This window comes from Wyeomyia smithii, chromosome 1 (genome assembly GCF_029784165.1).
Source record: "Wyeomyia smithii strain HCP4-BCI-WySm-NY-G18 chromosome 1, ASM2978416v1, whole genome shotgun sequence".
NCBI lineage: Eukaryota > Metazoa > Arthropoda > Insecta > Diptera > Culicidae > Wyeomyia > Wyeomyia smithii.
In genome coordinates this window covers 103,701,679-103,723,522 of record NC_073694.1, presented here as the reverse complement: position 1 = coordinate 103,723,522, position 21,844 = coordinate 103,701,679, and the positions used below count along the sequence as shown (strand labels likewise).

The following is a 21,844-nucleotide window of genomic DNA, read 5'->3' as shown; positions in this document are numbered from 1 at the left end:
TGTCCGAACCTGTGCAGATATTGCCTGAAACAACCATGGCCTGACAGGATTTGTGTCAGGTGGAAGTTCACTTCACCATGTCGTCTCCCGACCCAGCCGGATATCTCCGGTATGAGTCGGTGCGTCCATCTGCCCTTTGTGGAGTTGGACCATTCCCGCTGCCAGCGGAGCATCGAGAATGACCTTCTGGTACCTCGTATGCCCCTTGTGTCACGTTGGTCGAAACACTCTCTGTCCTCCTTGATGGCGATGCTGATAGGCATCATGCCGGACAAGACACAGATTGCATCGTATGACACCGTACGATACGCACTCGCAACTCTCAGGCACATGAGCCTGTAGGTGCTTTCCAGTTTACCACGGTAACTTTTAGTACCTAGCGCTCTGGACCACACTGGCCCACCATACCTAAGTATGGACGAAACCACGCTGGCAAGAAGTCTTCGCTTGCTGCCATAAACCGCTGAGCTATTGGACATCATACGAGATAGTGCTGCAATAGCCGATGAGGCCCTCTTACAGGCATAGTCGACGTGACTCCCGAACGTGAGCTTGTCGTCCACCATAACCCCCAAGAGCTTCAGGGATCGCTTCGAGGTGATGGTGCAGTCTCCGACTCTGGCCACCGCCTGTTGCTCCGATTTACGGTTGTTCACAACCGTGACCTCCGTCTTATGATGCGCGAGCTCCAGTTTCCTGGAGCGCATCCAGTCCTCGACCTTGCGTATACAGTGCGCGGCCGTCAACTCGACCTCCTCAATAGACTCGCCGTAAACCTCCAGCGTTATGTCGTCTGCAAAGCCGACGATCACAACCCCTACAGGGAACTTGAGTTTCAACACTCCGTCATACATGACATTCCACAACACCGGGCCCAGGATAGAACCTTGCGGAACTCCTGCGGTAATTGGGACTCACTTCTGACCCTCCTCCGTGTCGTAAACAAGTATTATATTCTGGAAATAATTTTCCAGAATCTTGTACAGCGACACCGGTACATGGATGCTCCTGAGCGCGAGCGCTATGGAGTCCCAACTGGCACTATTGAACGCATTCTTCACGTCGAGCGTGACGCAGTAGCGTATTCCCCTTTTCTTGCGCTGGATTGCTACCTCCGCCGTCTTGATGACGGAAGAGATTGCGTCCAGCGTGGACCTGCCCTTCCGGAAGCCGAACTGGTTACTTGCCAGACCGTGTACACCCTCCGTGTACCTCACCAGTCTGTTGAGGATGATCCTCTCAAGCACCTTGCCCGCGGCGTCCAGCAGGCAGATAGGCCTATATGCCGATGGGTCCCCTGGCGGTTTCCCAGCCTTCGGCAATAAGACCAGTCTCTGCCGCTTCCACCTGTCCGGAAAGAGACAGTCATCCAGGCACCTCTGCATGACTGCCCTGAACAGCCCGGGGGCCGTTTTTATCGCCAGCCTGATCGCCAGGTTAGGGATACCATCCGGTCCCGGTGCCTTGCTCACCTTTAGGGATTTGGCGATCACGATGAGTTCCTCATTCGTAACCCTTGCCTCCTCCCCTGCCTCGACACGGCTATCGTCGCTCACGGATTGGATGCTCGGCAGGTTGGCCGACCATCTCTGGTCTATGTCTGAGATACTGGAACGTCGGACGTGAGACTCGACCGCCGAAGGCCAAGGACTTGGCTCGTGGCGTGGAAAGAGTCCCTCGATGATACGCTCCAGCATCGCTGGTGATCGCTCTGCAGGCGCCAGCGCGCCTTTAGTCTTGGCCATTACAATCCTGTAGGCGTCACCCCACGGATTTGTATTGGCACTCGCACATAGCCTATCGAAGCAGGCCCTCTTGCTGGCCTTTATCGCACTCTTTAGCATCGATCTCGCCGAACTGAATGCTGCGCGGCGCTCTGTCGTCTCTTCTTCGTTTCGCGCACGCTGCATCCTCCGTCTTGCACGGAGGCACGCACTGCGAAGGTCGGCTATCGCGTCCGTCCACCAGTAAACCGGTGGCTTTCCATTCCTAGGTTGGCGAGTCCTAGGCATGGTGGCGTCGCACGCCCGCGATAGCATAGCAACTAGTTGGTCAGCAGTCGGGCGGAGCCAACTGCCCCCCTCGCGCTCCCTTCTCATTGCCTCTTCGAGTACCTCGGCATCAAAGTGCGATGTCTTCCACCCGCGAACGGTCGGAGTGTTGGCTCTACCCGTCGCTTGCCGCCTCTCGTTGTTGTCTACACTAAAACAGACCGCCTGGTGGTCGCTATTAGTGTAGCCATCGTCTACCCTCCAGTTCTTGATCAGTCCTGGGCTGGAGAACGTCACGTCGATGATCGACTCCGCACCATTTCTGCTAAATGTACTTTTGTTCCCAACGTTGGCCAGATCTAGGTTGAGCTTTGCAAAAGCCTCCAACAGGATCTGGCCCCTCTGGTTCGTGAAGCAACGTCCCTACTCAACAGCCCAAGCGTTGAAGTCGCCCGCCACCACCAACGGCGTTAGGCTCGTTAGCTCCATGGATAGGAGGTCGACCATCTGGGTGAACCTTTCGGTAGACCAACGTGGCGGAGCATAGCAACTGCAGTAGAACACTCCGTTCACCTTAGCAACTACGTACCCTTCTTCTGAGGTTGAGACAACCTCCTGAACCGGGAACTTGCTCGTCGTACATATGGCCGCCAACCTGGACTTATCCGCAACCCAGTTACAGTTTCCGGGAGGGATGCGGTTGGGATCCGATATGACGGCGATGTCCGACAACGACTCAGTGGCTGCTTGGTGTAGCAGCTGCTGAGCCGCGAAGCAATGGTTCAGGTTCAGTTGCGTCACCCTTACGCCCGTGGTTTCGCAGCCGGCTTACCGGCTGGGCACCTGGGGGGCACCTCCCATAAAGTGTTTGGCGTCCCGTTTCCCGGAACATACCATGCACTTGGGAGACTCCCCACAGTCCTTTGCTTTATGGCCTGCACCTCCACATCGCCTGCACAGCTGGCTCCTATCGGGCCCCTTGCAGGTCCAGGACTTATGTCCGCCCTCGAAGCACCGGAAGCAAATGTCTGGTTGCTGTAGTATGCCCAGAGGACATACAGACCAGTCGACCTTCAACTTGCCCTCTTTCAGGGCCAGGTTAGCGTCCGCCGACGGTAGTCGGAAGGTAGCTACCTGGGTCCCTGCCGGACCTTTGCGGAGGCGGATTGACTCCTTAGCCACCTCCACCCCGCACTTCTCTTTTAGGGCTTGTGCAATGTCGCACCCCTCAGTGATTTCGTCCAGGTTTTTAAGCTGGAGAGTCACTTCTGAGGTGAGTGCCCGCACTTGCACCTCCTTCCCTAGGACCTTTTCAGCTACCGTTTTGTAGGTAGCCCCCTTGTTCTTGGCGTCCTTCCGGAGCTCAAGTATCATCTCGCCAGTGCGAGATCGGCGGATACTCCGCACATCCGCCCCCATATCCTTGAGCTGGGTTTCCCCCCTCATCTTCTTCAAGACTTCTGAGTACTTCGACCCATCCGTCTTGAGTATGAGGGCATCACCCCTACTCCGCGCCTTTTTGACCTTTTTTGGTCCTCTGGCCGCTCCGCCATCATGTCGCGTCGCACCTTCCCGACGCTTCCTACCCTCTACGGTAGTCCAAGGTTTGCCCGTAGCCTCCACCTGTGCCTTTTCCGCGGTGGACCTTGAACCGGTTGGCGTGTGTTCCCGTGGGAGTAGCACAACCAATAGTTTCTTGGTGTTCCCGGGGGCCGTTTCCCCCGGGGACTGCCTCGTTCGCTTAGCGACCTGCCCCGTGGAGCAGACCGACGCGAACGAGGGGGCGTCTGTCTGCACCTCTTTAGATGCAGTCGCCCTCCCGTTCCTGGCCGCTTTCTCGGCCGCCTTCACCCGAGCTACGAGCTCTTCGTGCTCCTTTCTGGCTTCATCAATGGTGCTCCGAAGCAGGAGGAGGCTCTGCTTCAGGTCACCAGCGATGTTTCGCCTGTTCGCCGAGAACTCGATTATGGCATCGAGTTGTTCAGACAGCGCCGCCACTCTTGGCCGCGTGTCCATGCACCTTTCGACGGCCTTGACTAGCAAGGGACCGTCTACCGAGATGTCTGGTGTGGACACCGACGGATTCGCCGGTTTCCCAACTCCAGACTTCGCCGCATCCGTCTCCGCCTTTTTCTGCGGAGACCGCTGGATGCCACCTCGTGCGAAGGGATTTGGTAACCCCTCCGCACCAGTCTCTTTTTGGTTCTTCGGAGTGTGTAACAACTCATCTGCCGAAGCAATTAGCCCTTAAAATGGATGGCGCTTTAGTCGTTTGCCTATACATTACCGCTGACGTACAAGCGGTGCCGGTGGGCGCTCGCTCGTCCCCGTCACTTTGAGACGTCAGTGATGGTGGTGCGCGTCGAAGGCCACTAGCACAGATCTTGGTGGTAGTAGCAAATATTCGAATGAGATCTTGGATGACTGAAGTGGAGGAGGGTTTCGTGTTAACAGCAGTTGAACACGAGTTAGCCAATCCTAAGCTCTATGGGAAACCTGATATATATTAGGCATTTAATCAAATACACACATGCGGTGATGCAACATCCACTAGTCTATATTGAGCGGGCGAAAGGGAACCCGGTTACAATTCCGGGGCCTGTTGAGTATACGTTTGCATTGGCGTGCACACCTGGAACGGTAGCGCCTTTGAAATCATGGCAACATGAATCCTTTCCTTCGAGACGCCAACAAGAGGTATCGGAAGAGTTTTCTTTCCTGATTAACAGTCATACTAGCCATGGAAGTCTTTCATAGAGAGATATGGTTGGACAGGCTGGTAGAGCATGGCATCAAGTTGCTGTGTCGATATTCCCTTCTTGGACCTTGAAAATCGAAGAATGGGGCACGCAAACTCTCAACAGATTGTACCGAATCCGCAGCAGGTCTCCAAAGTTTAGAGTCTCTAGTCGATAGATTAATGTAGGTAAGGGAAGTCGGCAAATTAGATCCGTAACTTCGGGATAAGGATTGGCTCTGAAGACTGGGGTGGCTGGGCACTCCCGGCCGTCCAGGTGTGGCCGTGTGCACTCGTGTATGCGTGCCCGCTATGGTTCCCGGCTTGGGCTGCAGTCATCAATAAACAGTCAATTCGGAACTGGCACGGCTGAGGGAATCCGACTGTCTAATTAATGTGATTTCTGCCCAGTGCTCTGAATGTCAACGTGAAGAAATTCAAGCAAGCGCGGGTAAACGGTGGGTGTAACTATGACTCTCTTAAGGTAGCCAAATGCCTCGTGCCATCTAATTAGTGACGCGCATGAATGGATTAACGAGATTTCTAGCGAAATCACAGCCAAGGGAACGGGCTTGTAAACACTAGCGTGGAAAGAAGACCCTGTTGAGCTTGACTCTAATCTGGCATTGTAAGGTGATATAAGAGGTGCAGAATAGGTGGGAGCCGAGGGTAAATATTATCTCTCCGGCGTCAATGAGATACCACTACTCTAACGGTTGTCTTACTTACATGATTAGGTGGAACAAGTGCTGGGGTTATTACTACCGGTCGGCATAAGGTTTCCTGTTCAACGTTCAGTCATGTCGTCATTTCTGGCTATAATGTAGAAGACGGAGCCTGTCGAGCCTCGCCGTTCCATGTCCTAGCGGGAGATTCGAAACGGGCTCGGCATCTGGCGTGCGTGGCTTTGTTGCTGAGTATGGCGGTGTGTCGGTTCCCGGTAGTAGAACCCTGCTCATGAGCGGTAAGGCCGCAGCTCAACTTTCATACAGTACGCCAATGTCAGTTAGACATCTGAATACTCCAAGTCATGGACAGTGCCAGGTGCGGAGTTTGACTGGGGCGATACATCTCCAAAACAATAACGGAGGTGTCCAAAGGTCAGCTCAGTGTGGACAGAAACCACATGCTGAGCATAAGGACAAATGCTGGCTTGATCTCGATGTTCAGTACATATTGAGACAGCGAAAGCTAGGCCTAACGATCCTTTTGGTTTAAAAAGTTTTAAACAAGAGGTGTCAGAAAAGTTACCACAGGGATAACTGGCTGCCAAGCGTTCATAGCGACGTGGCTTTTTGATCCTTCGATGTCGGCTCTTCCTATCATTGTGAAGCAAAATTCACAAAGCGTAGGATTGTTAACCCTTTCAAGGGAACGTGAGGTGGGCTTAGACCGTTGTGAGACAGGTTAGTTTTACCCTACTGGTGTATGCGTAGCCGCTGTCTTAACAGAACTCCTGTGCAGTACGAGAGGAACCACAGGTGCGAACCAATGGCACAATACTAGTTCGACCGGACAATGGTATAACGCTACGTTCGTTGGATTATGCCTAAACGCCTCTCCTCCTATAGGTGGTCGTTGATCATGTGCCCTAGAAACCTACAAGATCTGCTAGTGTGATTACCACGTTGGCATCTTATTGCTGCTCTCATCAGACAGAGCCCTTGCGCGGCGCCATACGACTAGTGTCTGAGATACTGGAACGTCGGTGGCGCTGCTAAGCATCAATATATGATTTCGATACCTGAGACCCCCTACAAACGATAGGTTTACAGGCTGGGAGTTGCGAGTTGCAGAGAGGTGTATGTTTCGATCCTATCAGACTACCCTTGTTTTTGGCCGAGCTGCAAGCCACCACGGGTCGACGCCTGGCGACCGTCGAGGCCATGTACGCGCTGTGTGACCACCGATGGGTGTGTGATAACATCGATTAGTCCCGGACCGGCAGCGGGAGCTTGCCTAGGGAGTGGTGGGGTTTCGGGCATTGGGCAGTCGATTCCCCGTAAAAGCCACGGCCACCCGTAAGCAGCTACGACGGAGCGAGTAGTGCCGCTCCCATCACCCAAATGCACTTACCTGCCTATTGGGGCTGATACCAGTAAGGTCGCTGTGTTTTAGGTTCTTGAGAGGGAATACGATTTTATACCACGATGTTGGGCTGGCACCTGCACCGAGCTCCCTTAGTAAAGTCGTGTGACAACGGCTTGAAACGGCGAGGTGGCGTACGGCTGCAGGGATCTCCGTCCCGTAAAACCTGACAGGCCTTCCAGTACGTTCCGCGGTCATTGCCTGATGGGAATCAGGCAGGAGTGGGATCAGATGCCCTTTCCTGACTTACGCCGGTCGGGAGGCGTCATAGTTGCTCATGAGGGGCTATGACGACCTTCACTAGCCATGACCTCACTGCTCCGGCATAGGCCACCATGGGACCATATAGGCGACCACTCCACCATGACCAAGAATAGCGGCTGGAAGGGGGACCCTTTTAACCAAAATGTTTTCCTTTAAAGTTGACGAAGAGGCGAAGGTAATGGATGGGGCGGACGGGTTAGTAAACCCGTTTGCCAGGCGGGGCATCGCCCGGTCTCCACCGAGACTGGCGGATGCCGATAAAGGCGGCGCACAGGTTGGTACACCTTTTGCGACACCGACAGGGGAGTTCCGAGTTGGGGCAAAGGCGGGCACGCCTAAGCCAGCACCAACCGGAACGGCGAAGACCGGCGGCAAGGTGGAAACACCTAAAACTGCCAAGGAGCGGGAACAGATATCTGGGGCTATGCTACTCTCTGCGGTAGAAAGTCACATGAACAAGTTCCCGAGCGTGAAGACGGTGTCCGTACAACTTGATGAAATACTCAAGTTTACGGACGAACGTAGCAACATATCAAAAGACTTGAAGCAATGTCTTCTGTTGCTACGTATGAACATTTGCAGCGCAAAATCCGAGCTTTCGCAAGCCCTTAAACGGGCTAACGATGCCGAAAGCAAGGCACTCGCGCTAGAGGCAAGGCTTAACCAGCCTAAAAAAGGGAGTGCTGCAGCTGTGTCTAAATACACACATACAGCGGCAGCATTGTTAGCCGAAGTCTGTTCAACTGAACCGACTGGCAAACGTGCGAGAGGCTCTCCGGGGGAATCGGCCCCCAGGACGCAACGAAGGCGGTTGTTCGGTGACAGCCAGGAAGCTGGCCCGTCGTCCAGCCGAGCAAAGAACCGGCGAGATGATCCTCGAACTCCGCAAAGAGGCGAAGGGCAAGGGCTGTGCCTATAAAAAGACGGCCCAGGAAGTGCTAGGCGAGGAGGTTCAAATCCGAGCCCTCACTCCTGAAGTGACTCTCCAGCTTAAAAACCTGCACGAGATCACCGAAGAGTGTGATATAGCACAAGCTTTCGAGCGAGAGTGTGGACTGGTAGTGACCGCAGAGGCAGTTCGTCTCCGCAGGGGCCCGGCCGGCTCCCAGGTTGCTACCAGAAAGCTCCCACTAGCGGAGGGTAACAAGGCCCTGAAGAAGGCCACGTTGAAGGAGGGTTGGTCGGTCTGCCCTCTGGGCACCTTCCAACAGCCTGACGTTTGCTTCAGGTGCTTTGAGGGGGCATAAATCCTGGTCGTGCAAAGGGCCCGACAGGTCCAATTTATGCCGCCGCTGTGGTGGCGCAGGCCACAAGGCACGGGACTGCGGTGCACCTTCCAAGTGTCGTATGCACCGGTAAACGGGATGCCAAACACGTCATGGGAGGCTCCAAGTGTCCGGCTGCACGGCCGGCTACTAAGCCCTGAGGGTGATACTGTTAAACCTGAACCACTGCTATGCGGCGCAGCCGTTGCTACACCAAGCAGCTGCTGAGTCGTCGTCGGACGTGGCCATCGTCTCGGACCCATACCGCATCCCAACCGGAAACGGTAACTGGGTATCGGACAAGTCTGGGAAGACGGCCATTTGCACGACAGGCAGATCCCCGGTTCAGGAGATTGTGTCGACCTCCAGAGAGGGGTACGTTATTGCCAAAGTGGATGGATTCTACTGCAGTTGCTATGCTCCGCCAAGTTGGTCTACCGAAACGTTCGCGCAGATGGTCGATCAAGCAACCGTGGAACTGACGGGCCTATGGCCGTTGGTGGTTGCGGGTGACTTCAACGCTTGGGCTGTCGAGTGGGGGAGTCGCTGTACAAACCAGAGGGGCCAGGTCTTGTTGGAAGCTTTGGCAAAGCTCAACTTAGACTTGGCTAACGTTGGTACAAAATGCACCTACAGTAGAAACAGTGCCGAATCGATTATCGATGTGACGTTCTGCAGCCCGGGACTGATCACGAACTGGAGGGTAGACGACAGCTACACGAATAGCGATCACCAAGTGATCCGCTATGAGGTAGGCGTGCGGAAGCAAGCAGCGAGTAGGGCCTAAATTCCATCCTTTAACGGCTGGAAAACATTGCATTTCGATGCAGATGTTTTTGGGCAGGCAATTAGATGGAAGCACGAAGGGGGTGAACTGCTCCCGGATGTGGACCATCTAAATTCGATGCTGTCATGGGCGTGCGACGCCACGATGCCTAGGTCTCGTCCGCCTAGAGAGGGTAGGCCACCGACATACTGGTGGAGCGATACGGTAGCAGGCCTGCGCAATGCATGCCTCCGTGCAAGACGGAGGATGCAACGCGCACGTTCCGACGAGCAAAGAGCGGAACGCGGTGTCGCATTCAGATCCGCTAAGGCAACGCTTAAGAGCGCAATCAGAGCCAGGAAACGAGCCTGTTTCAAACGACTCTGTGCCAGTGCCAATTCGAACCCGTGGGGTGACGCCTACAGGATCGTTATGACCATGACTAGAGGTGCGCTAGCCCCGGCTGAACAATCACCAGCGATGCTAGAAACGATCATTAAGGGCCTCTTCCCAAGCCACGAACCAAGTCACTGGCCTCCGGCTGACGAGTCACCACCAACCGTGAGTGACGGCAGCCGTGCAGAGGCAGACGATGCGGTAAGGGTGACAGAAGATGAATTGATCGAGATCGCAAATTCCCTCAAGGTAGGCAAGGCTCTGGGACCAGACGGAATCCCGAACTTGGCCATCAAGACGGCCATCAAAGAAGCCCCCGGGTTGGTCGGGGCGGTCATGCAGAAATGCCTTGACGACTGCCTCTTCCCGGACGTGTGGAAGCGCCAGAGGCTGGTGCTGTTGCCGAAGGTTGGGAAACCACCAGGTTACCCATCGGCATACAGACCAATCTGCCTGCTAGACACGGCGGGCAAGGTGCTTGAGAGGGTAATCCTCAATAGACAGGTGAAATATACAGAAAGTGAGAACGGTCTATCAAGCAACCAGTTCGGTTTTCGAAAAGGTAGGTCCACGGTGGATGCAATTCTCTCCGTCACCAGAACGGCTGAGGTTGCAATCCAACGCAAAAGGAGGGGCATTCGTTACTGCGCGATCGTAACGCTTGACGTGAAGAACGCGTTTAACAGTGCCAGCTGGGACTCCATAGCCTTAGCGCTACAGAGTCTCAGAGTGCCGACGCCGCTATACAAGATTCTGGATAACTACTTTCAGAATCGAGTGCTAGTGTATAACACAAACGAGGGTCAGAAAAGCGTTCCGGTTGCCGCAGGTTCCATCCTGGGTCCGGTACTGTGGAACGCCATGTATGACGGCGCGTTAAAACCAACACTTCATCCAGGGGTGGTGATCGTGGGCTTCGCCGACGACATAACTCTTGAGGTCTATGGCGAGTCAATTAGAGAGGTAGAGTTAAAGGCCGCGCTATCAATACGCGTAGTGGAAGACTGGATGCACTCCAGGAAACTGGAGCTAGCGCACCATAAGACTGAAGTTATTGTTGTAAATAACAGAAAGTCGGAGCAGGAGGCATCGATTAGTGCTGGTGCATGCACTATCGCCTTAAAACGCTCGCTTAAGCTTCTGGGGGTTATGATCGACGACAAGCTCACGTTCGGGAGCCACGTCGATTATACCTGCAAGAAAGCTTCCATGACTGGCAGCGCTATCTCGCATGATGGCAAACAGTTCGGCGGTCCGTAGCAGCAGGCGCAAAGTCCTTGCTAGCGTGACCACGTCCATACTCAGGTATGGAGGACCAGTGTGGTCCAAGGTGTTGAGTACCTCATGCCATCGCGGCAAACTCGAGAGTACGTACAGGCTAATGTGCCTAAGGGTCGCGTGCGCATACCGAACAGTGTCGTACGAGGCGGTTTGCGTCCTGGCTGGCATGATGCCCATCAGCATCATCGTCAAAGAGAATGTAGAGTGCTTCGACCAACGCGACACGACGGGTATACGCAACACCATACGGTCATCTTCAATGGCCAGGTGGCAGCGGGAGTGGTCCAACACTACAAAAGGTAGATGGACACACCGACTCATTCCAGAGTTAGCATGCTGGATTAATAGGCGCCATGGGGAAGTAACCTTCCATCTGGCACAGATCCTGTCAGGCCATGGCTGCTTCAGGCAGTACCTGCATAGGTTCGGGTACGCCGAGTCCCCTATGTGCCCCGCTTGTACGGGTGCGGAAGAAAGCGCGGAGCATGTGTTCTTCACATGCCCGCGTTTCGAGCGGGTACGGTACGAAATGCTGGCAATAAGTGGGATGGACACCACGCCAGAGAGCATCGTGCGTAGGATGTGCGAAAATAGGGATATCTGGGATGCGGTCATCACGGCCGCATCACAGATCGTTGGTATTTTGCAGGGCACCAATCGACGGGAAACCATCGATGTGTCCCAGTTAGTTAAAGGTTAACTAACTGGCCTGTTTAGGCTGCTCTGCTACCCATAGAGGTAAGTGCGAAAAGCACGACGGGCCCTCTCCCCGAAGTAATGCCTAACGGCGGTCCCGGGGTGACCCAGGGCTTTAGCTGTTCAGCTTAAGGTTGCTCAGCATGAGTAAAAGCAGACTTCCCTTGCTTTTGGCCGAGCTGCAGGCCACCACGGGTCGACGCCTGGCGACCGTCGAGGCCATGCACGCGCTGTGTGACCACCGATGGGTGTGTGATAGCATCGATTAGTCCCGGACCGGCAGCGGGAGCTTGCCTAGGGAGTGGTGGGGTTTCGGACATTGGGCAGTCGATTCCCCGTAAAAGCCACGGCCACCCGTAAGCAGCTTCGACGGAGCGTGTAGTGCCGCTCCCATCATCCAAATGCACTAACCTGCCTATTAGGACTGATACCAGTGAGGTCCCAATTATGGTGTACTGGTCGCTGTGTTTTAGGTTTTTGAGGGAATACGATTTTATTCACGACGTTGGGCTGGCACCTGCACCGAGCTCCCTTAGTAAAGTCGTGTGACAACGGCTTGAAACGGCGAGGTGGCATACGGTCGCAGGGGTCTCCGTCCCGTAAAACCTGGCAGGCCTTCTTGTACGTTCCGCGGTCATTGCCTGATGGGAATCAGGCAGAAGTGGGATCAGATGCCCTTTCCTGACTTACGCCGGTCGGGAGGCGTCATAGTTGCTCATGAGGGACTATGAAGAGCTTCACTAGCCATGACTCCACTACTCCGACATAGGCCACCATGGGACCATATAGGCGACCACTCCACCATGACCAAGGATAGCGGCTGGAAGGGGACCCTTTTAACAACATCGTTTTCTCGTTGCGGGGCCTAGTGTGGTTGGTAACGTCTCCGCCAACCACGCTCGACGCCTGGGTTCGAATCCCACCGCCGACATAAGTGTTGATGGTTGTGAGGTGGCGTGATCCACTCACAAACAACCCAACTGGTCTAGATTCAATCCTTGCCGACACTGGGTGATTTTCTGAGGCGAAAAATCTCTGGGATCACGCCTTCCATCGCATGAGGAAGTAAAGCCGTTGGCGCCGGTCCGTTAATAAACGGGTCGTGAGTTAGGGTCCTGGGTGTGGAGTCGCCTCCCTGGGCGTCGGTGATTGGCCACAACAGTGGCGGAACTAGACCGACGGAAAATAAGCGAGAATAAAAAAAAAACAACGTTTTCTTTTAAAATCGATGAAGAGGCGAAGGTAGTGGATGGGGCGGACGGGTTAGTAAACCCGTTTTCCAGGCGGGGCATCGCCCGGTCTCCACCGAGACTGGCGGATGCCGGTAAAGGTGGCGCACAGGTTGAAACACCTTTTGCGACACCGACAGGAAAGTTCCGAGTTGGGGCAAAGGCGGCCACGCCTATGCCAGCACCAACCGGAACAGCGAAGATTGGCGGCAAGGTGGAAACACTTAAAACCGCCAAGGAGCGGGAACAAATATCTGGGGCTATGCTACTCTCTGCGGTAGAAAGCCACATGAACAAGTTCCCGAGCGTAGAGGCGGTGTCCGTACAACTTGATGAAATACTCAAGTTCACGGACGAACGTAGCAACATATCGAAAGATTTGAAGCAATGTCTTCTGTTGCTACGTATGAACATTTGCAGCGCGAAATCCGAGCTTTCACAAGCCTTTAAACGGACTAACGATGCCGAAAGCAAGGTGCCCGCGCTTGAGGCAAGGCTTAACCAGCCTAAAAAAGGGAGTGATGCAGCTGTGTCTAAATACACACAAACAGCTGCAGCATTGTTAGCCGAAGTCTGTTCAACTGAACCGACTGGCAAACGTGCGAGAGGCTCTCCGGGGGAATCGGCCCCCAGGCCGCAATGAAGGCGGTTGTTCGGTGACAGCCAGGAAGCTGGCCCGTCAGCCCAGCCGAGCAAAGAACCGACAAACGGCGAAGCCACGGATTGGACCACCGTGGTGAATAAAAAGCGGCAGAATCGGAAACGACGCGCGAAGCGCGGTGACCGCAATAAGAAGCCGCAAGGGGCGAATAGGCGGAGCAAGGGTGACGCGCTCATTTTCAAGACGGATGCGTCTAAATACGCTGAAGTCTTGAAGGCCATGAGAGGCGAATCTAAGCTTAAAGACCTCGGCGCGGATGTCAGGTCAATTCGTCGGTCACGCACCGGCGAGATGATCCTTGAGCTCCGAAAGGATGCGAAAAACAAGGGCGCTTCCTACAAGGCGGTAGCCGAGCAGGTCCTCGGCAAGGAGGTGCAGGTTCGGGCACTCACCTCGGAGGTGACTCTCCAGCTTAAAAACCTGGACGAAATCACCGAGGGGTGCGACATTGCGCTAGCCCTCAAGGAGAAGTGTGCGGTAGGGGTGGCCACTGAGTCAATCCGCCTCCGGAAGGGTCCAGCGGGAACCCAGGTGGCTACCTTCCGGTTAGCGTCAGCGGACGCGAACCTGGCACTTAAGGAAGGCAAGCTGAAGGTCGGCTGGTCAGTATGCCCCCTGGGTATACTGCAGCCACTGGATGTTTGCTTCCGGTGCTATAACAAGCAGCCACTGAGTCGCTGTCGGACATCGCCATTGTATCGGACCCTTACCGCATCCCTCCAGCAAACGGTAACTGGGTTGCGGATAGGTCCAGTATGGCGGCCATATGGACGACGGGCAGGTTCCCGGTTCAGGAGGTTGTTTCAACCTCAGAAGAAGGGTACGCGGTTGCCAAGGTAAACGGAGTGTTCTACTGCAGTTGCTATGCTCCGCCAAGTTGGCCTACCGAAAGGTTCGCACAGATGGTCGACCGGTTAGCCATGGAGCTAAGGGGCCCAACACCGTTGGTGGTGGCAGGCGACTTCAACGCTTGGGCTGTCGAGTGGGGGAGTCGCTCCACGAACCAGAGAGGTCAGATCTTGTTGGAAGCTTTGGCAAAGCTCAACCTAGATCTGGCCAATATTGGGTCCAAAAGTACATACAGCAGAAATGGCGCGGAGTCGATCATCGACGTGACGTTCTCCAGCCCAGGACTGATCATGAACTGGAGAGTAGACGATGGCTACACCAATAGCGACCATCAGACGGTCTGCTATAGTGTAGACAACAACGAGAGGCGGCAAGCGACGAGTAGGGCCAACACTCCGTTCGCCCGCGGGTGGAAGACATCGCATTTCGATGCCGGGGTATTCGAAGAGGCAATGAGACGAGAGCGCGAGGGGGGTAGTCGTCTTCGCCCTACACCCGACCAACTAGTTGCTATGCTATCTAGGGCATGCGACGCCACCATGCCTAGGACTCGCCAACCTAGGAATGGGAAGGCAACGGTCTATTGGTGGACTGACGAGATAGCGGACCTTCGCAGTGCGTGCCTCCGTGCGAGACGGAGGATGCAGCGTGCGCGAACAGATGAACAGAGGACAGAGCGCCGCGCAGCATTCAGTTCTGCCAGATCGACGCTGGAGAGTGCGATTAAGGCCAGCAAGAGGGCCTGTTTCGATTGGCTATGCGCGAGTGCCAATACGAACCCGTGGGGTGACGCCTACAGGATCGTAATGGCCAAGACCAAAGGCGCGCTGGCGCCTGTAGAGCGATCACCAGCGATGCTGGAGCGAATCATCGAGGGACTCTTTTCGTGCCACGAGCCAAGTCCTTGGCCTCCGGCGTTCGAGTCTCACGTCCGACGTTCCAGTATCTCAGACACAGACCAGGGAGGGTCGGCCAACCTGCCGAGCATCCAATCCGTGGACGACGACAGCCGTGTCGAGGTTCAGGAGGAGGCAAGGGTTACGAATGAGGAACTCATCGTGATCGCCAGCTCTCTAAAGGTGAGCAAGGCACCGGGACCGGATGGTATCCCTAACCTGGCAATCAGGCTGGCGATAAAAACGGCCCCCGGGCTGTTCCGAGTAGTCATGCAGAGGTGTCTGGATGACTGTCTCTTTCCGGATAGGTGGAAGCGGCAGAAATTGGTCCTACTGCCGAAGGCTGGGAAACCACCAGGTGACCCATCGGCATATAGGTCTATCTGCCTGCTAGACACGGCAGGCAAGGTACTTGAGAGGATTATCCTCAACAGACTGGTGAGGTACACAGAGGGTGTAAACGGTCTGGCAAGCAACCAGTTCGGCTTCTGGAAGGGCAGGTCCACGCTGGATGCCATCGCCTCCGTCACCAAGACGGCGGAGATAGCACTCCAGCGCAAGAGAAGGGGAATACGCTATTGCGCAATCGTCACGCTTGACGTGAAGAATGCGTTCAATAGCGCCAGTTGGGACTCCATAGCGCTCGCGCTCAGGAGCATCCATGTACCGGTGTCGCTGTACAAGATTCTGGAAAATTACTTCCAGAATCGAGTACTGGTTTACAACACAGAGGAGGGTCAGAAGTGCGTTTCAATCACCACAGGGGTTCCGCAAGGTTCAATCCTGGGTCCGGTGTTGTGGAACGTCATGTATGACGGGGTGTTGAAACTAAAGTTTCCTGTAGGGGTTGTGATCGTCGGCTTTGCAGACGACATAACGCTAGAGGTTTACGGCGAGTCGATCGAAGAGGTCGAGTTGACGACTGCGCATTGCATAAGGAAGGTCGAGGACTGAATGCGCTCCAGGAAACTGGAGCTCGCGCACCATAAGACGGAGGTCACGGTTGTGAACAACCGTAAATCGGAGCAACAGGCGGTGGTCAGAGTCGGAGACTGCACCATCACCTCAATGCGATCGTTGAAGCTCTTGGGGGTTATGGTCGACGACAAGCTCACGTTCGGGAGCCACGTCGACTATGCCTGTAAGAGGGCCTCATCGGCTATTGCAGCACTATCTCGTATGATGTCCAATAGCTCAGCGGTCTATGGCAGCAAGCGAAGACTTCTTGCCAGCGTGGTTTCGTCCATACTTTGGTATGGTGGGCCAGTATGGTCCAGAGCGCTAGGTACTAACAGTTACCGCGGTAAACTGGAAAGTACCTACAGGCTAATGTGCCTACGAGTTGTGAGTGCGTATCGTACGGTGTCATACGATGCAATCTGTGTCTTGTCCGGCATGATGCCTATCAGCATCGTCATCAAGGAGGACAGAGAGTGTTTCGACCAACGTGACACAAGGGGCATACGAGGCACCAGAAGGTCATTCTCGATGCTCCGTTGGCAGAGGGAATGGTATAATTCCACAAAGGGCAGATGGACGCACCGACTCATACCGGAGATATCCGGCTGGGTCAGGAGGCGACATGGCGAGGTGAACTTCCTCCTGACACAGATCCTGTCAGGCCATGGTTGCTTCAGGCAATATCTGCACAGGTTCGGGCACGCTGGGTCCCCCATATGTCCCGAGTGCGTGGAAGAGGAGGAGACTGCAGAGCATGTCTTCTTCGTATGCCCCCGTTTCGTAAGAGCGCGGAGCAACATGATGGCTGTGAGCGGGCCTGGAACTACTCCGGACAATCTAACCCGGAGGATGTGCGACGACCCGGACATCTGGAACGCGGCCTGTGCGGCCGCCTCCCAGATTGTCCTGAAGCTACAACGTGTGTGGCGGGTCAATCACCAACACGCCAGTGGTAGCTAACTTCCAGTCTCTAGGTAGTTAGCTAGGAGGTTATAAGAGTAAAGAGGGTGCATCACGCACAAAAGCCACTTCCCGACGTAATACTTAACCGTCGTTCCGGGAAGAACAGGGCTGGAGACTGGAGGGGTTGTAGTGGGCGGGGACAAGGATCAGTAGGTGTCTGGGGGAGTGTAACTACCCCAGCATCTCTCCCCTAGTCTCATCCCCACACCCTGAGTTCTCTTCTCAGGTGTCTGTTTGCAGATTTCCCCGCCACCTTTGAAAAAAAAAATATGTCCATTCGTCGCACAGCACATTCATTGAGTGCTTGAACGGTGAAAACACACTCACGTCCAAGGGTTGTAAGCGATGAGAGCAATGGGGTGGTATTGTAAGAAGATGAATGCCATTATCCCTGCAAAATTTGATTCCAGGTAAACTTCTGTTCAACAAAAGCGGGTTTTCTTTGGATACTCGTGTAAAGTGCCGGAGAACATCCAGATAAATATCTCCATTCATCCAACCTGTATTGCTCACCGCTCCAGCGTATCCCGTTGGACCACCATCCAGAAAGTGTGAATGGAAACGTTTTCAAGGAAAAACGAAAAATGGTGGCATTTTATTGTCAGTGGCGGAAACCGCAAGTACCATCGTAACCAACGGGCCCCGATCGGCCGAAGTTACTCGACCAACACGTTTGACTCCACGGAGACTGACAACTCGTTGAGGTTTCTGAACCAGTCCACATAAGCACTGAGGAAGACTGTACGTCACAGTCGAAATATATATTTGCGGACTGAATTTCAATATTTAGTTCCAAAAAATTTAGTAGAGTATAACGGAAACCGATAACTATTTCTTTGATTGTTCTGAACTGTTGTCACTCCAGTCTCGTCCAGATTCCAGATGGAATTTGGTTCGAACGTTATATTCTCGGCTACTGTGCGTAGAAGATCGATAAACTTGCCCTTATTTGTGGGATTAAAAGCAGAGACTCTGGCTATGCTGGTCGACTCGGGTGAACGCATCGACAGGTTCGGCCTTCGGCGCAGAAAGTTCCGAAACCAAACAGGGCCTGCCTTTGCGTTCGCAATCCAATTTTCGGGAACCGGAATCCCCAGCTGGTTCGCGAATTGTGGTGCAAGCAAACGAATGTCTCTGGATGTTAGACCGAAGAACTTTTCCGAGCATAACAAGCAGTACTTTTCGAATGCCCGTTCTGGTTCCTCGTGGAGCACCGGTGGTATTCCGCGCTTACAAATTTGCACATCCTTCATCGATATCGTAGGATGTAGCGGGTCCGCTTGCACCATCAGGCCAGCGTTTAACCGCTTGTGGCGAAGCAAGGTGGTACGGGGTATGCCATACTCTCCAGCAGCTGCCCGCAACGACTTGCCAAACTTAATGGCAATAATCGCCAACTTGATGGCCTGCTCCCGTTCACCACGTTTCACTGCCGCGTTACTCATATCGAACAGTTTGTATATCCAGTCGAATCAAAAGCAAAAGCAAAAAAACGTAATCGTATCACAAGTATAAAATTTGTACTGAAACGGTTCTTGCCACGTGTTCGCATTTATACCCAGCCGATCTATCCAACAGCTGAACAATGTCTTTTGTTGTTTATCAGTAACGAAAGGTGTCTTTTATTCTCTATTACTGACGAAAGATGTCTTGTTTTCTATTACTATCAAAATATGTCTTTTGTTCTCGATTGCTATCGATTGCTACACGCGATGATGACAGTCGATCATGCCAAGCACTGTATACGGGATGGTACATTACGTGCCGGCTACGTGACATTATCATCCACCGCACCCGAGACATACACCACAGTCCGGGTGTTTGGATACTCAGCTACACGCGATGATGACGATTGATCATGTCAAGCACTGTATACGGGATGGTACATTACGTGCCGGCTACGTGACATTATCATCCACCGCACCCGAGACATACACCACAGTCCGGGTGTTTGGATACTCAGCTACACGCGATGATGACGATCGATTATGCCAAGCACTGTATACGGGATGGTACACTACGTGCCGACTACGTGACATCATCATTCACCGCACCCGAGACATACACCACAGTCTGGGTGTTTGGATACTCAGCTACACGCGATAATGACGATCGATCATGTCAAGCACTGTATACGGGTTGGTACACTATGTGCCGGCTATGTGACATTGATTGTCATTCTCAGTAGCCGAGACATACACCACAGTTCGGGTGTTTGGATACTCAGCTGTCCGCGACGATGACGATCGTCTTCCCAGGTGTGCGCGAAAAACTGTCGAATTCTGTAATTATTATACATTTTCGTATTTATAGGTGGGTGTCTGAGCCTAAGGTTGATACCGAAAAAGTACGCCTTACTGACATCGAGCAGTCAAGTAGCATCGCAGCTAACCTTGTGAAGCTTCTTACGCTACCGTACCGTTGATACGGCACCACGCGGGTTCGGTAACCGGGGAACCGGTGTTGTACACTGCATGGCGAGTAGATTAACTAAAGTTATGGGTGGCGAGCCATACACCCAGGCGTCTATCGTCTTGCAGGGTGAAGTATGGTACTTTACACCGGCCTTGTGTAAGTACAAGTGGGCAGGCTGACGGTTGGTGTGCCTGATGCCTGCCTGCGCAGCAACGTACTGGTCCTATACGTTGTATGACGGTCAGATTAGCTTGGTTTATGGGCGGGAGAGCCTCACACCCAAGCGTCTACCATCTCGAAGGGCGAAGTGTGGTATTTTACACCGGCCTTATGTAAGTACAAGTGGCGATGCTCAGGTCTGGCGTACCTGATGCTCGCTGCGGCGGGCTGTATACATATGTGTACATGGTAGTGCAGCGTATGGGCACTTTACATTCGAGAGGAAAGAGCATGAATATTATACGGCTACCACGTTACGAATGTAGCGGCAGTAGCATGTATTATTACCCCAACCGAGAATGCCGACCCACAAAGGTGTGTGGTAAGCGTCCAAAGTCGCCCATTTTTTTGACGAGTGTTATGCTTCCGATATACGGGAACGGATAGACTGCGTTTGGTCTTCGCTGATGTCCGCATTCCACGTATATCGGATGGAATGCGTAAGAGGTTGAACGATACGATGGAAAAAAAATTGCGGTGAGGTTGTACGGAGCGATATACACACACATGAGTAATATGCGCACACAAGGCCTGCCTGAGGGCTTCATCTATTGGGTGAGCGAGTGCGTTGCAAAGACGCCGCAATCGATTAGGGCACGTCAAAGCGTTTGTGAGCGAGTTAAATTGTGTGATGAATTCTGGTTGATCCTACCAGTAATATACGCTTGTCTCAAAGGTTAAGCCATGCATGTCTAAGTACGAACAAATTTAATGTGAGACCGCATAAGGCTCTGTATAACAGCTATAATTTACAAGATCATTGAACTAGTTATTCGGATAACTGTGTAAAATCTAGTACTAATACATGCATAATGCAGGGACCTGTGCAATTATTAGCCAAACCAATCGTCCTCCGTGACGTGTTGAGTTGAAATCTGGATAATTTTGTTGATCGTATGGTCTAGCACCGACGGTAGATCTTTCAAATATCTGTCCTATCAACTATTGATGGTAGTATAGAGGACTACCATGGTTGCAACGGGTAACGGGGAATCAGGGTTCGATTCCGGGGAGGGAGCCTGAGAAATGGCTACCACATGCAATCCAGGCTCGGGGAGGTAGTGACGAGAAATAACAACATAAGGCTCTTGTATGATGTCTTATGATTGGAATGAGTTGAGCATAAATCCTTCGACAAGGATCAAGTGAAGGGCAAGTCTGGTGCCAGCAGCCGCGGTAATTCCAGCTCCACTAGCGTATATTAAAATTGTTGCGGTTAAAACGTTTGAAGTTTATTCTTGTCCGACACGAGTGCTACATCGGAAAATGATCGTAGGTCATTTGATTAATGCGACTATAAGACTGGGTGTGCGGTGCGTTTGCGCGTGCATCGCGTTCGCCCGCCGTTCAGTGGCGTCTGATGCCTTTCATCGGGTGTTGGTGTTTCCCACAAGCCCAGCTGCTATTACCTTGAACAAATTAGAGTGCTCAAAGCAGGCTACTACTATGGCCGTGAATAATCTTGCATGGAATAATGGAATATGACCTCGGTCTCAATATTCGTTGGTTTGTGATACAGATCAAGAGGTAATGATTAACAGAAGTGGTTGGGGGCATCAGTATTACGGCGCGAGAGTTGAAATTCGTAGACCGTCGTGAGATTAGCTAAAGCAAAAGCATTTTCCATGGATGCTTTTATTAATCAAGAACGAAAGTTTACTCAACACGGGAAAACTTACCAGGTCCGAACTTATTGAGGTAAGACAGATTAAAAGCTCTTTCTCAAAGTTAAAGGTAGTAGTGCATGGCCGTTCTCAGTTCGTGGAGTGATTTGTCTGGTTAATTCCGGTAACGAACGTGATTCAATCAAATAAAAAGAACGTTGTCAGTAGTCACATGACGATCCCGTTCGGTTGGACCCGGTTTCGCGGTGGTGGTCGGTCTTTCGGTAGGTCTGATCCGTGAGGTCATGGTGCTTTCGACCGACGGTGTAGTATGACCTGATAATACGTCAACTTCTCGAGGTTGACTTCTACTTAATGGGACGCTTTGTGTTCAACGGGACGGGAAATCACTGAAATGCTCATTTAGTCGGGATTATGGATTGAAACGGTCCATATAAACCTGATATTCCCAGTATGTGCTGTCATTAGCTAGCGTTGATTACGTCCCTGCCCTTTGTACACACCGCCCGTCGCTTCCTCCGATGGATTATTTAGTGAGGTTTC

The 21,844-nt window shown here is 53.1% G+C and overlaps 1 protein-coding gene across 1 annotated transcript in view; it reads left to right on the top strand.

Moving 5' to 3' along the window:
• The window catches only part of LOC129718434 (integrator complex subunit 7-like), a 1,119,499-nt gene that overhangs the window by 659,851 nt on the left and 437,804 nt on the right, over window positions 1–21,844 (top strand). The gene's annotated exons all lie outside the window — the stretch shown is intronic.